This window comes from Brienomyrus brachyistius, unplaced genomic scaffold (genome assembly GCF_023856365.1).
Source record: "Brienomyrus brachyistius isolate T26 unplaced genomic scaffold, BBRACH_0.4 scaffold43, whole genome shotgun sequence".
Taxonomy (NCBI): domain Eukaryota; kingdom Metazoa; phylum Chordata; class Actinopteri; order Osteoglossiformes; family Mormyridae; genus Brienomyrus; species Brienomyrus brachyistius.
Genome location: NW_026042318.1, coordinates 874608 through 890181, shown reverse-complemented (window position 1 = coordinate 890181; position 15574 = coordinate 874608).

Here is a 15574-nt window from a genome sequence, read left to right as displayed (position 1 = left end):
ACGGCAAAAATGACTTTTGTATTTTTCATCTTTTATCTTGGAGCAAACAGTTTTAATTGATGTACATGAGAGTAAATGGTGAATCAGTTTGTTTGCTTTCTAGCACTTGACTACCCAACCATTCATCAGTATGTGAGCACTGCCATCTGGCTTTAAAGAGTAAGTCTACTGTAACACTATTATTACAGTAGTATTATTAGTATTATTATCCGCTTATTGTGAGAATGGGGTGTGGGAAAAATGTCTTAAATGCAGACTGGTTACGGTGATCAGGAGCTTACTAATGAAAATGAGAAGAGCAAAGGGTTTGAACATCATAGTGGTTCCGCTTCTTTTGAATCAGCCAGTGAGAAACTGACAAAGGGACCGGAAACAGGGAGGTACATGCTACAGAGCAGGCTGATCTGATTGGCTGTTCACACAGGTTTGCACGGCACTGCAGTGATTTACATTTAAATTTTTCTGGGTGTCTGTTAGCTTAACCCTAATAAATCAATTTCACTTGTTGGATTTCCACTTATGGTCCAGCATGGTGGTGCAATGGTTAGCATTATTGCCTCACACTTCTGGGAGCTGGGTTTGAGTTGCGGCCATAACACCATGTGTGTTTGCATGTTTTTCCTGTGTTGTTGTGGGGTTTCCTCCAGGTTCTCTGGTTCCCCCCCCCAGTCCAAAAACATACTTAGGCTAATTGGAGTTACCAAATTGCCTGTAGGTGCGACTGGTATCTGTGCCCTGCGATATGCTGGAGGCCCATGCTGGGTTGTTCCTTGCCTCACACCCATATCCTCCAGGACAATGTACGCTACTGTAATGCAGAATTGAGATCTTGCAAGTACAAGTATGAGTACATTGGAGGGCACGTCAGAGGCGGAAATGCTGTAGGTGACGTCAGATGCCGGAGACTTGGTGGAAAATCTGAATGAACAGCGAGGGGAATTTGGAATCTCTTGAGGAATATATCGACTGGTACTTCAACATTATAGTCATGAAGAAGAACGCAAATGCATCTTCTCCAGCCAAAAGCGAGATGCCGTCCTCCAAAAGAAGCTGCCCGGCAGACTCCCCTGGCACAGCATCGCCGACTGGTAAAGACTTTGCCGTCATCCTGGATTCAATCGACAAACGATTGTCCAGCTTCGACGAGAGGTTGGCTCTGCTCGAGATTCTAGATCAGGAATTCAAATCCCTGAGGGAATCTTTGGAGTTCAACCAGCAGCAGGTGCTGAAAACGCCTCACTACGGGACTCGGTTAAGTTTGAAACTGAAAATGTGACCCATCTAAATGAATAAAATAAAAAAATAAAAGAGACTGTCATCGATCTACAGGCCTGTAGCATGAGAAATAATCTGGTGTTTTCAGGCATGCCAGAATCTGCTGAAGAGGACGCAGAAGTTACTGTCAAAACCTTTATCAAGAACCACCTGAAGCTTTCGGAGAACACTGTGAAAAACATGTGCTTTGAGAGAGTCCATCGGCTGGGAGCCAAGAGGCCTGGTGCACTGAGACCGCGTCCTATTGTAGCTAAATTTGGATATTTTAAGCAGAAGGAGCAGGTGAAGAGCCACAGCAGGGAGCTGAAAGGAACGGACTTTGGCGTAAACGACCAGTTCCCCAGAAATCCTGGAGCGACGCAAAGTTCTGCTCCCAATCCGACGCAACTTTATTTAGAAGGGCTCCTGAGTTGTCATCGCCGTAGACCAGCTCTACGTCGATAGGCAGCAGTACGGCGACCCCAGTACCACTCCCTGGTAGCCAGCTTAAAAAACTACAGGCAGACGTTGTTTTATTACAAGAGACTCATAGACCTGCCAAAGGATGAACTTAAAACATCTGAGTTTCCCAATGTGTTCTCAGCCTGCTATAACTCTAGGCAAAGTGGGCACTAGGGGGCAGCGTGTGGCTCAGTGGGCTAAGCCTGTGTTCTCGTAATCAGAAGGTCGCAGGTTCGAACCCAGCCTCAGCACATCTGCGGCTCCTTGAGCAAGACCCTTAACCCCCAGCTCCCTGGGCGCCACTACGAGTGGCAGCCCTTCGTGGTCAACTTACTCCACAAAGAAAAAGTTGAGGAGGCGTAAAGATTATTGATCCCCTGTAGGGAAATTAAGTTATTTATTTATTATTATTATTATTATTATTATTATTATTATTATTATTACAATAAAGAGGGGTAGCAATTCTAATACATCTATCCACCCATCCATTTTTCAAAGCGCTTATCCTACTGGGTCGTGGGGGGTCCGTAGCCTGTCCCAGAAGCAATGGGCAAGTGGCAGAGAACAACCCAGGATGGGGGGCCAGCCCATCGCAGGGCACACTCACACACTATTCACTCTCACACGCACACCTAAGGGCAATTTAGCAACTCCAATTAGCCTCAGCATGTTTTTGGACACTGGGGGGAAACCGGAGTACCCGGAGGAAACCCCACGATGACATGGGGAGAACATTCAAACTTCACACACGTGACCCAGGCGGAGACTCGAACCTGGGTCACCCAGGTGTGAGGCAACAGTGCTAACCACTGCACCACCATGCCGCCCCCATGGAACACCATAATACTCAAAATTAAATTAATAAAAATATCCATCCATCCATCCATTTTCCAAACTGCTTATCCTACTGGGCCGCAGGGGGTCCGGAGCAACAGTGCTAACCACTGCATCACCATGCCTCCCCATTCTAATACATAAAAATGTCAATTTCACAGTACTAAACACAATTATAGATCCACAGGGTAGATTTATAATCACTAAATTATCTATACTTAACAAAAAGTTATGTATTGTTAGTATATATGGTCCAAATGTTGATGAAAACGTGGAAGAATGAGGGGTTTTCTTTACCGCACTCTCTGAACACCTGGATTGCGCACTTGTTCTTGGGGGCGACCTCAACTTTGGACTAAATAAAGAAATGGACAGGCTCAGTACAGCTGCTCAGCGCAATTGGGAATCCACAAATATAGTTAAACAGCACATGAGCGACTATGGACTTTGCGATGCATGGCGTTCTCTTCACCCCACCCGTAGGGAATATACTTTCTTCTCACATGTCCATCACTCTTACTGTCGTCTGGATTATTTCCTAGTCAGTAGCTCACTGCTGAGTGACATTTCAGACACAGAGATACACCCTATAGCTGTCAGCTATCATGCTCCTGTATCTTTAACCCTAATAAATAAGAAGGCCATTCCACCAAGCAGAAACTGGAGATTTAATACATCATTGCTTAAAGATGGAGATTTTGTTAACTATTTTAAAAAAGAGTGGGCTTTATATTTAGACTATAACGACCTGCCTGGAACATCAGCAAGCTGTGATGAGAGGTAAAATAATCTCATTCTCATCACATAAAAAGAAGAGAAAACAAGTGCATCCAGGAATTAGAAGAAACCATCAAATCCTTAGAAGAAGCCTACATATCATCCCAGGAACAGGAAATGCTGAATAAAATACGTAAAGCAAAACTAGATTTAAATGAAATTATTAATAAAAAAACTCAAGACTTCGCTGGCAATATTATGAACATGGTAACAAATCAGGTCATGTTTAGCTAATCAGTTAAAAATAGATATGGAAAAAAACAACTATATGTGCTGTTAAAGACTGAAATGGGGATACAGTATATGACCCTGACAGAAAAAACAGCACTTTCAGGGACTTTTACAAATCTTTATATTCACCACAGATAAACCCATCTAAAGACGAAATTGATCAGTTTCTTGATAGTATAACCCTTCCGAAATTATCAGACAATCAAGCGATGGCACTGGATTCTCCGCTGACACCAGGTGAACTCCAGGAAGCCCTGAACGGTATGCCCAATAAAACGGCTCCAGGTCCAGATGGATTTCCAGCAGAATTCTATAAAGAATTCTGGACAATTCTGGCATCAACATTCTGCAGAATGTTGCAAGAAACCAGGGAAAATGGTCGGCTACCACCAAATATGAATTCTGCCAGCATTAGTCTCTTGCGAAAACCAGGCAAAGATCCTACAGTATCTACCAGCTATCGTCCAATATCCCTTATAAACGTTGACCTTAAAATAATCTGCAAAGCTCTCTCAAAAAGAATAGAGAAGTTAACCCCTCTCATAATTCATCCTGACCAAACTGGTTTCATAAAAGGAGGCACTCATCAACAAATACACGTAGATTACTTAATCTAGACATAGACTATTCATGCAATAAAAACCTTCAAATTACAATATTGTCTCTAGATGCAGAAAAAGCATTCGATAGAGTTACAGTAACTGGAATTTTTTATTTGCAGCTTTATGCAAATTTGGTTTCGGAAACTCTTTCATAAACTGGTTAAAAATATTACATCGTTCCCCAACAGCATGTGTCAGGACGAAAGAAACTGGAGGATGTTTGGTCAGTCTGAAGAGGGGCACCAGGCAGGGATGTCCTCTATCCCCCTCAGTGTCTGCGATTTTTATTGAACCACTAGCAGCAGCAATTAGACAGGCTACAGTGATTAAAGGCATTAAACGCAGGAATGTAGAACATAAGGTAAGTCTTTATGTGGATGATGTGTTACTTTTTCTCCAGCATTCACAAACCACTCTTTCTGAGGTGATTACATTAATAAACTCTTTCTCAAGAGTCTCAGATTATTCGATAAATTGGTTAAAATCTACAGTTCTTCCAATTAATTGCTCCTTCCAGAATAATTCTCCCACTCCACTGCCGTCTGGAGATATAAAATATTTAGGTATTAATGTTACACCTAGGCTGGCAGATTTAACTAAACTAAACCATTTCCCACTTTTAAATAAAGTAGCGGATGATCTGGTCAGGTGGAAGTCCGTACCCATATAACTTATGGGAAGGGTCACCTCAATAAAAATGATGGCTTTGCCAAGAACTAATTATTTATTTGCAACGATCCCGAGTAAACCATCACCTGACTGGTTTAGATCTCTGGACTCCGCCATCTCTAAATTCCTCTGGAAAGATAAACCCCCACGTATTAGCTTAGAAACACTGCAAAGGACTAAGGACAAAGGAGGAATAGATCGGCCTAATTTTCACCACTATTTCTTAGCCAACAGGCTCCAAAACATCTCAGGGTGGTTAAAACATACCCTCTTAGATGAGCCTTGGCCAGACGTAGAACAGGCATTATGCAATAAGATAGAGATTTCGGATCTACCATTCATTAGCTCAAACATCAAACGACAGGAATGCTTCAAAAGCATCAGTATCAGCTCTTTTCTGACAGCGTAGTGGGAGTCTTCATTAATCCCATGCAAGCGTACTCCCATCTGGAACAACCTTGACGTACTACTAAACAATAATTGATAAACTTCCCAGATTGGAGTTGTAAAGGTATTAAATACTTGGAACATATATTCCAAGGAATATACTTTATTCCCTTTGACATATTAAACAATATGGGATTAGCAAGAATAGATTTTTAGAATATCAACAAGTTAAATCTATAGGAAAAAAAAAACATTAGGGCCTAATCAAATCAAATTACAAATACCGCAAAGTGTGGCAGAATTCCTTAATCTGAAACCCCCCAAATTACTGTCTAACATATACAGGACACTTTCTAAAATGAATGACTCATTGCAACATGGGTGGAAGATCTATCAGTCAGCTGGGACCACAATTTCTGGTCTAAGATATGTTTAAAAACCTGATTAGAAATCCCAGATTTCCCAGATACAGTTAATACAATACAAAATCCTGCATAGAGTGTGTAATATTTCTGCAGAATATATTGCATAATTTGTTAGACACAGAATTGATTATTTAAATTATGTGTACGTGTTTAAAAGAAGCTTTATGTTGATTGGTTAATGCACACGTGATCTGTTTATGCATACTCGCTGAGAGTCAGTCGGAGTAGTTCTACCTGCCTGTACGGAGTACAACATAAACTCCGTGTCATTCAATAAAGATTCTGCACAGCTATCCTGCCGTAATTCTTTATAAACAAGACAAAATATGGTGTCAGAGTAAAAGTGAATCACATGGACACAATGGACGTCGCTGGTGTTCCGTCGCCCCGCATGGACAAAACAGACAAACAAGACAAAACAGCATAAACGTCAAATTCTCAAAACGAATACTGGAAGAAATAATCAAGCTTAAATTGAGTATTATATTTGTGACCTTGAGCGAGTACCCCCCCCCCCCCCCCCTAATCAAGCGGTATCCAAAGCGAGCACACAGGAGAGATTAGGGCTGGATCATAAAAGTATTTATTGGTTTTAGTAACAATCATAACAAAAAGGGGAGGGTTCAATAACTCCCGGTGACCTGGTTGATGTTTCCACTGGTGAAGTATATCCCCCAGTAGGTAGTTTAAAACCCCGGCCCGCGCCACTGGGCAGCCAGAGATATCCTCACAGCAGGCTGGGACCCTATTGCTCGATTAGCACCCCTGGATTAAACAAATCAAAATACCATATACTCAAAACAACAAAATAGTCCTCACTGCAGAACAAAATAAAAACCAATACCGACAGCGCACAGCAAATCCACTCCAATACGCACACTGGGGTCGTCAGAGCACTGGTCCCAGGCTCCAACTAATAAGCCCAGGGACAACCTGCTAGAGGGTACGGACAGAGTCACCCGAGAAAGTCCACGGTCTCAGCGGAGTTATACATGTGTATCGTTCGCAGATAATTTCACAAAGGCAGTATATACGTTGCGCCCTAAAAGAGGGGAAGAGAAACAGTGGCTACAACTTTCCCCAAAGGTTGCGGTTTCCTGCAAATGCCAAAACAGAAATTATAAAACCCACACTACATTCCTCATAATAAACATAAAACCAACATGTATCCCACACAGCAAAAGCGTTTATCTACCTCCAGAGGACCCGCACTCACACCAGCCGATCAGCTCTTTTATATATTACCATCGCATCAGTCAATAATTAAAACTATGTCCGACTCAATAGCAATTAACTATGTTAGGAAAAAGATAAAACCCATACCTTGTCTTTGCAAACAATCTTATTCTGGATACACGACTTCACCCCTTGTGCCTTTGGGCAAATGCGTTCGTCCCTCACCATCAATGCCCCAAAACTTCACGAAGAGTGGTCCGCCTTATCCAGAGGAAGACTAGGCTACTTGCCGCACTCCCTCTTCCCAAGAAACCTCCAAGACCAAACAGTACTTCGATTCGAATCGCGAGATTATGCGGGTATAAATCTGATGGAATACCGCGCCCCATATCATCATAAAAATCCCCTCGGGGTATCAAAATAAAGGTCCCCTTTTCAGCTATATGGTCGCTACTCGTACCGGTTACATATTAATTTTTGTTTGTATTATGGTATAAAATTTAATCAAGAAATTGACTAAAACAACACCTGATGCACTGACAAATATAATACATTTTCATACCCGTAGTATCATATTTGATACACACATTTTCAGCACGTTTTTCTATAAAATATTCCATGATATATTAAGTTATTATTAGTTAGTTCACACTAATAAAGATTCATTTTGAAATATGATTAATTTTCGCTACATTGCGTTTATTGTAACTGTTCCCAAAATAGAACTTCTTATCCCACGAAAATCCTGCCGGCTACAACGTGTTTGCAGCCGTCAGTGATTCTTGAAAAAAAAAAGACGTTTTCCATCTGAACTACATAGGTCATCCACCAGAGGGCAGAATACAGGTATATCATTATATACAACGGGTTTTTGAGGAAAGGGATAATCATATTACTGACGTAGAGGTCTTAAATATGATACATGTGGCGTCATAGGGAGTTAATGTAATTTTCTATTCACTCATGCAAATAAATAATTGTTTGATAACAAAAAAATACATTTGTTTTAATTCTTTTTTCCTGAAACATATCACTCACATCTTTTCTTCTACATGGCAAATCCACCATTATAATAGCAATCCACCAAGGTGCAAGAGCATGTAGCTCTTAAAGAAATTGTTTGAAAAAATTAGTTTATGGCATGTTTACACCCTAAATACACCAGTGACTGAGTACAACCCCTGTGGACCAGGCGCCTGGCTTTGACTATTTTTCTGCCATTAAACTAGCAAACGTGGGTTGGCCATGACGTAAAATAACTTGTGCCTTTAAATTGTTAAAAAAAAGTCCTGTGTGTTGTAAAGTGAGGTATGAAACAGATACCAGGCCGCTTCAGTGAGGGTTAGCGTAAGTTTTATTCATGTGATTTTATGGTTTCAAATGTTTCATTGGAATCAGTCCAACCAGCAGCATGAAGACTGTAAACCAAAGAAGTGGGACGATGCCTGAGAAGAACAACTCAGTTAATCCTCACGTCTCCTCTCTCCTCAGGCGATTGATGGACTCTGAGTATGAGACATGTACAAAAGATGAGGACTCTTCTCCACTATTCGAATGGAAATTGTTCTTAATCTTTTATTTATACCTTTTGCTTGTACCGTAAGATTTAGGAACACACTGAAAAAGATCAACTTTAATACATTTGAAGGTTGAAGTTATTGTAATTTGTTACGGCTGATTTGGTGGAATATGTTTTTGGACCGAACTGTCAAAAAATGTGGAATGAAAATGCAGTTTAATGGTTGAATCTGTAGCTTGCCTAACTTGCTATAAATTGCACACACATGCAGCATTAAAGTAACAGGGAGCTATTAGAACAGAGTTGTTGTATTACATTAACACAGATCAGCAAAAAATATCATAACATTATTCTAACATTAATGTCATGTTGTTCTTAATAGATTTCTGTCTCAGGTCCTGATTTAAGATTGAGCCTTTAATCTATAATATGGTCAGTTTTAAAAACACTTGACTTTGTTGCAACTCATTTTCATGTTAATGTCATCTTTCCTGTTAATGTGAGTTTGTTCTGTGTGGGTCTCTGTCTCAGGCTGTCATTTTATTCATAGTCTCATTTAAACCACTTAACAATATGCATAGATTGCATAGTTGCTAATGTAAAAAATAAAAATTAACTTTTAAAGCATTCTACAACAACATACAGTATTGTGAAGTATTAATAGTATTTATTGCCAATTCCAGTTGAAAAGGTAACTTCTGTAATTTGAGTAAAATGCAAGATAATATTTTAAACTAGATTACAGTTAATTTTTATTTTTCTGTTTAAAAAGATAGTTGCTGTAATTTACATACGACAAAACCTGTAAAAGACATTTTGTAATTCTTTTCTAAATGAAATGAAGATACTTTGTTACTCCCCTTGGGGAAATTCTCTTTTCACCTACCCCATCTTGCTCTACTTGACACACGGGCACAGACAAAGGTGACAGCAAGCCTGGCAGCAAAGGGCAGCCACCTGTAGGGACACCCATGGAGCTGGGGGTTCTACAGTGATTAACAGCAATTTTGCAATACCTTTCTGGCAGCTTTTTTTTTTGCTAGGTATTTACAGTAAATTCCACATTCAATTCTACACTAAAACAGACGTCATTCCTAAGCGCAGCATGGACTGCTTCCAGACACAGTATCAAATGTGACTTCCAGAGTCTCTTGAGAAAGCTGGAGATGCCTCATCCCCAGGTAAGAGAGCCTGCAGTAGGCAGCCTACCAAAAGAGGGCCTTTCCTGTTCCCTTCGTGAATTATAAAACCAGTGGAGAGAGCTCTCCTGTTGCAGTTTCAAAGAGAAGACCAACATGGAGAACTTTGGACTGAGGTTTTGCAGTATGAGGCTGCTGAAGGAAAAAGGAGTTTCAAAGACATTGGTCTGCCTGTACTGCCGATTTTGTCTCTGGCAATTTCAGATGTTCATGTAGAACGTGAATTTACTAATGTGACATTCCTTAAATCTGACCACCAAAACAGAATGGTTGTAAATTTTCTGTCCAGTTTGGTAGACGTACGATTTGGACTGCAAAGAGATGGACTGATGCAGAGGCGGAGCTATAGATAGGCCTGGGTGAGCTCTGCTGGGCCCACCCATTCAGATTAATGAAATTACATTTTTATATGTATTACCGGCTTCTAACTCTTCTAACTACACATCACTGCTGTTACTGTGGCAAGTACGACAGAATGTGTGAGCTCCCTCTAGTGGTGCTCTTTAGGTAGAACACCACAGTCATGGCTGTATTATTGTTGCAGTCACCATGTTGTAAATATCTAAGCCTATTTAAGAAAATGTAGGGTAATGAGCTTCACTCAGGCCCACCCAAATTTAATACAGGTCCATCCATCAGCCACTTTTCCATATTTAAATGCTGCAGGAGGATGCTCACATGAAAAAATAAAGTAAGACTAATTCACTTCTTTATCCAAAACTATTTCTTTCCTCATTCATTACAAAGAAAAGAGCTTTAACTTGTGCGTGCATTGCTTAATTTTAAGCAGCATTATGGAGTATTTTTGGAGATAGAAAAGTTTATGAAGGGTCTGATTTTGGGTATCTTTTACTTGTGGTTTGGGCTATAAAATTGGAAGGAGTTGCCAACCTTCACTGTGCAGGGTCTGCGCTGTTCTCATCTGTGGACAGTGTGTGAGTTTGTGGGTCAGTCATAAATATGGGGGGGGGGGGGGGGGCTGTATTTATTCAATATAATACAGATAAAATTAATATATCTCATCAATTAATTTAAAGTTTTTTTTCACCCCAAGCACACCTACCCTTCCTGAAAATGGTTTAGTCTACAGTCCTGCTCTGGGGTACGTTTCCTGTACCATGATGCATGTTAGCAAAACACAAAAATATGTCAGGAAAATAGCAAGAGATCAAAGAAAAAGATACATTCTGTGGGCCATGGTTGCTGCCGCATGGCAGAGGGTGTGAGGGGGAAGTGCAGGGACGATGTCGGCATCACCAAAAGGAGGGCTGCAGCTCTCTGGAGGGAGCAGGAGAGGAGGGCTGGGGGAGCACCAGTTTACCTCCTCTCACTCCTGGGGAGGACCGAGTATGGGCCATCCTAGATCTGAGAGGCACTTGAGGGAATCCCGGGGTGCATAAATCTCTGTAGTCTACCCACCTCCAAGACATCTATGCTTTCTACTCCCCAGCCACTTCCTCTTGGCCCACCAACATTTGGCCCCCTGTAGTGTGATCACCAGGGTTCCTCAATATGTGGCACCTCCACACCTGGCTCCTCTACATCAGCCATCCCTTGTCTGGGCCCCTCTACAGCAGGCCCCCTCTGACGTGGCCCTCAGTCCCTCAGGGCGACACTGTCCCCCGAGTCCCCAGAATCCCTTTCAGTCTGGGAGATCACCTAACCCCACCCATCCTGCTGCCTAATGCCGGTGTCGTGCTGTAAACTGTCCCCCTGCCACGGAATGTAATCTCTCATTTTAAAGGCAATGTCGCTTCGCTTCTCCTGCGCGGCAGCAGCGTCCGCTCGCTGTAACATCGGTAGTCTTGTTTAAGCAGACTAAAAACTCACATTTCTTGTTTATTATGATATTTTACAGTCAAAGTTAAGATAAACATCCTCCTGTAAAATATCGCAAATGTGACACTACTATTTCATTTAAACACGACAGTAATGCATTTCTTTTTCACGAGGCTCGTTTGTGCAAATACAGGCGCCTTCAGTCTCAAGAGGTGATTCATTTTCTTGAATAATATTTTTGATATTTTGTTGAATTAATTCTGCCTCAATATTTTTGCTATTCTGTCTTCTTTTCATACCTATAATGCGGCGATTAGCTTCATACTGGGCACCGACACACCTGGAAATGACGTAACATCGAACCAAATGCCAAAAGTAATCAGAAGTCAGCAGCCTGCCCAGAATGCACAGATAACAAGCTACACTGCAAGTCGTCCAGCCACGACGTCACCCAGCCCATCATCTACCATCTAAAATACAGATAAATTACAAGTGCTCCGTATTTCTGCAGATGACATTATTTTGAACTGGACCATAAAGAAAAAAAACATTCTTGGCCTGGAGGGAGGGGGGCTTGAGCAGGCTATTCTTATTTAATAACACAATTTTTAATTCAGAATAATAAGATTAATAGGATGTTGGTGGCTGTCAGTAAATTACAAGTTGTGGTCGAGACTAAGTAAAAGATAAAAAGTAGTGATAATATAGCAAAGCAGTGGCAATACTACATTGCCAAAGCAGGTTATATGCACTAAAATACAACTGCAGCTTCACTAAGCACATCACAGTGCAGTCTGACCAGACACACAGTTCTCAGTTAATTATCTTCATTGTGGGAAGATATGAAAGGATTTACAAACTACCATTACTAGTTACCACACTGCAAAATGCTGCTTTACGTGGAGTTATATTACGAAAGGCCGTCAAGGCCACGATGTCTTAAACTCTTTGCTTAGAGGCGGCATTATTTCATGCCTACAGTTATATTTTTACCTCTATAGAGAGCAGTGCAACTGCGCTTACAGGCAGCATTTTGCAACGTGTCTTGATGTCAACAAATTATCTTTTAGAATAAAAGCACCATTAATATTGAATCACAAACACCATAACAAAACCAAATTCTGCACAGTTTGCTTATTATTCTGGGTGCGGGCTGCTAACATCCTGCCTTACGGTTAGGTTTGCATGCGTGGCTGCTGGTGGCCTCTATGACTTTTTTGTAGACAGTCCATTTGTGTGGTGCTGTTTGCAAGAATTGTTTTGGGAAATGCACTTACAGTATTGCAGATGTTAAGGGTGATTCCAGAAATGCATCAAAGCAACTGAGGAACTGCAATGTCGCTGTACAGTTCCTTATAATGGGCGCCAATGTAATGTGTAGAGTGGAAAATAAACTGATTCACCATTTACTCTCATGTACATCACTTAAAATGCTTGTTTTAAATGCAAATGTGTGAATGTAAATGTAAGCAGTAAAGCTACAATTTACGTTCTGTTTGCATGGTGGAAAGAACATTTAATCTGCCTTTTAAGTGTGATTAGAAGATCTAATGCCTGTGTGCTTGTAATCAGATGGTTGCTGGTTCAAACCCAACCACAGCACGTCTCTGGGTCCTTGAGCGAGGCCCTTAACACCCAGCTTACTGGGCATCACTACAGGTGGCCGCCCTTCGCTGACAACTTACTCTGTTTACTCTAAAAAAAAGAGAGCAAGTTGAGGGAGAAATTAAGACAATTTCTCCACAGGGACCAATAAAGTATCAATTATCATTATTGTATGAGAGACTGTCTAATATCAGATTGATAACAGACTCATACTGTGCTGAGCTTGTCTGAGAGAGATGATTAGCAAATGCTCTCCCACAGTGTCTCAGCACTCTGTACAAAGAACTTTATATGCTCAGTATCTGCTCCTGTTTATCTAATTGTTCTCATTTTAACTGGAAGTTAAGGAGTAAATTAATAAACGTCATGTAAGTGCACATTAGAATGCTTTTTCACTATTACTTAAGTTCCCATGTGAACAGCCAATCAGATCAGCCTGATGTGTGTCTCTCTCTGTTTCCTCTCTGTTTCCTGCCCTTTCATCCCGACCACGACCATGATCTCTCACTTAGCAGCAGAGCAGTTTATTCTAAACAGTGGAACCACAAAGATGTTCAGACTCTTTCGTCTTCTCCTTTTCATTAGTAAGGCCCTAAAATATAAATTATAAATTATTTTTGGATTTTAATATTTTCATTTCTGGTATGATGTGATCATTGGAATTTGGCCATTTAATCTTCATCATAGTTAATAGTTATTTAGATTACTATTATATGTCTTATTTGATTATGATTTTTTTGTTTTTCTGTTTTTGCAGACACTGCACTGACTACAGATGTTGTTCAGCCCAGTCACCTGACGAGGGTTCAGCTTGGAGACAGTGTGAACCTGACATGCTTCTATCCAGAAGAAACAACTTCTGTTGCTTGGTTTAAGCAAGCTGTTGGTCAGAAGCCCCAGCCCATGGCGAAAGCACTTCTCTACGTACCTGGTGAATTTTACAAGGAATATAAAAGCATAAAAGGTTACTCCTTACTGAATGCAGAGGGGAGTTTTAACCTCACTATTTCTAACGTTGAGCCGTCAGATTCTGCAGTGTATTACTGTGCTGCTGTGTTTCTTCATGAGGTCACGTTTGGGAATGGAACCTTTGTCATAATCACAGGTAAATGAGATTCCAGCTATTCTCATATTTGATTTATTACAATGTCAGTAAGATTATTCTTTGTAAAATAATTTTGACAGTTTAGTTGTTTGTCGATATAAAATTAGCAAAGATACCTTATTGTCTGCTTTGTTCCATAAATGTTTTTATAAACATCAAACAAAAATCATTCATTATTATTATTATTATTATTATTATTATACAATTTGTTGCATTTTGCTCGCTGTTAGTAATCTTCAGCCAAAAGCCTAACCGTCTCTTTATAGAGATGTTAATGTTAAACATTGCAGCCTCTTTAAAACAAATAACATAAAAAAAATGTATAGGACTGTGCAAATATCTTAAGCAACAAAAGAAAAATATTTTTGACGTTATTTATCTGAGCAGTCAGTGTGTATTCACTCTGAACAAAAATGCATGATTTAACATAAGAACTAGGGATGTGCACCATTCAGAACTGATTTGAGAATGAAATTCTCAAATATGTATCTTAAAATTCAGGATTTTGAAATACGCATATGAACTTGAATTTCAGTTCATTTTGTTAATCTGAATTAAATTTGAATTGTGGTTGAAAACAGGTTGCATTGAAAATGCATTGACAGCATTGAAATTCATATTTGAATTTAAAGAAAAAGAACGAAAAAGGGTTTGGATTCAAATTCAAGTTCATATACGTACTGTAGGTGTAGCTTTTAACTATACAGTCTATTATTTAAATATGAATTATACATAAACACATTAACATTGTTGTCATTTTGTGCACCATGGTGGATCTGCTCATAGGAAGAACTGAGTGTCTCTCCTTAAACGTCAGTGTTGGCTGCAGTGACTGCAGTTTCTAACCTAAGAAACGTCCCAAACACTTTTCCTGCATCAAAAGTCAAACTAGTCCCTATTCCTGCCATGAAAGCTTCACATAATGTCACTGATACCTGAGCCAACCATGTTTATCAGAGGATGCCAACCCTTTGGCTGCAGCTTTCTCTGCACACGCTGAGAGAGTCTTCAGTGTAGCAGGAAAATATTTCAGGCCAGAAGATTGCAAATTAAATTCTAAATAAGATATTATTCTGACTAAATGTAATAATAATGAAAAATTGGCCATGTGTTTTGGAATAAAGCATAATTGCATTTGCCATGATGTTTTGCTTTTCGCTGTAGTGCTATGGTTGAATGGAAAAACTTACTTTTGTGCGCATAAGAAAATAAATAGGAGCAACTAGGAAACCAAGTAATTCCTTTTACTATGTATACTTTTTCTTTGATGTTAAAAGATAGACAAACTAGTAATCGGCAAACAGTAAGAAGCAAAGATAATACATTCGGCTCTTGAATTAAATCATGCAGGTACTACAGCAAAATGCTCAAAAATACCAAAACACATCAAGAGCTAAATATGCAAAAACAATAAATACCTTCCTGTGGAAAAGGGGCAACATAAACCAAATGTAAAGTAACGAAAATCAGTTTACACACTTAATTTCTTTGAATTGAAATTAATTACCTTCATACATTAATACCAGACATTATATGATTATAATGTTTGT